Genomic DNA, 1323 nt, shown 5'->3' with positions numbered 1-1323 from the left:
TCTAGTTCTTCTTTTGGTTCTTTCTTCAACTGTTAGAAGAAGAATCATGAAGATCTCAATCAGCAGTTGCATATGGGTCTTTCTTCTGTTCTTTGTTTCAGGTGTAGTACAAGTGAAAGCATATTATGTTGAGTGCACCAACAAGGAGAGCCGATGCTATCAGAAGACGCTGGCTTGCCCATCTGAGTGCCCCTACACTTATTCTGAAGACCCCAAGGCTAAAGTCTGCTATATCAATTGTAACTCCCCTCAATGCAAGGCCGAGTGCAAACGTAAGACCCACTTCTATTTAATGCTCGAAAAAGATGATGCTCATTTTGATTTGAAATAAAAGTTGTTTGTTCTATCAATTAGTGTTTGTTAGAAATGGTTTTATATGACTTCTGTTGTACTGATGTTGGTATAGATCGGAAGCCAAACTGCAATGGCCCTGGTGCAGCATGCTATGATCCGCGTTTCATAGGTGGAGACGGCGTTGTTTTCTACTTCCATGGCAAGAGCAACGAGCATTTCAGCTTAGTCTCTGACCGCAACCTCCAAATCAATGCCCATTTCACCGGCCACAGGCCTGCACATGGATTCAAGCCCTGGGCATCCTTTTCAACTCTCACAGCTTCTCTGTAGAGGCCACCAAGGCAGCAACATGGGATGATGAAATCGACCATCTTAAGTTCACTTACAATGGGGACGACATAGTGATTCCTGAAGGCCCTCTTGCCGTATGGAATCCCCCGGACCAGAGCGTAAAAGTGGAGAGAATTTCGAGCAAGAACAGTGTGGTAGTCACTTTCCCTAATGTTGTTGAGATGTCTGTAAATGTAGTGCCTGTGACAAAGGAAGATGACAGAATTCATAGCTACCGGGTGCCTTCCCATGACTGCTTTGCCCACTTGGAGGTGCAGTTCAGATTCTATGGCCTGTCCCCTAAGGTGAGCGGAGTGCTTGGCCGGACTTACCAGCCTGATTTTGAGAATCCTGCGCGGCAAGGTGTGGCAATGCCGGTGGTGGGTGGTGAAGATGAGTACAGAACCACGTCTCTTCTCTCAGCTGATTGCAGGTCATGTGTGTTCAATCCTGATAGAGTTGCAGAACAAGAGGACTCACCACTGATTGGATATAACATACTAGACTGCACTCACCAGTCTGGCAGTGGAAATGGAATAGTTTGCAGGAAGTGATCTATCGAAGCTTTTGCTTCTTTGGGAATAATGGGAATATGTTGTCGTGTCTGTTGCTCTATGTTATGTTTCTTCTGTGTTTATGTCTTGTATGTCTTTGAGGAAAGCTATTGGAAGGTAATTAAATAAAAGTGTGTGTTGTTCA

The 1323-nt window shown here is 44.8% G+C and overlaps 1 pseudogene; it reads left to right on the top strand.

The window, feature by feature from the left end:
* Positions 1-1323, top strand: LOC117909392 (annotated as a pseudogene).

Source organism: Vitis riparia, chromosome 19, assembly GCF_004353265.1.
Source record: "Vitis riparia cultivar Riparia Gloire de Montpellier isolate 1030 chromosome 19, EGFV_Vit.rip_1.0, whole genome shotgun sequence".
NCBI classification, from domain to species: domain Eukaryota; kingdom Viridiplantae; phylum Streptophyta; class Magnoliopsida; order Vitales; family Vitaceae; genus Vitis; species Vitis riparia.
The sequence above is the reverse complement of the archived record's forward strand: the minus strand, read 5'-3'. Positions and strand labels throughout refer to the sequence as shown.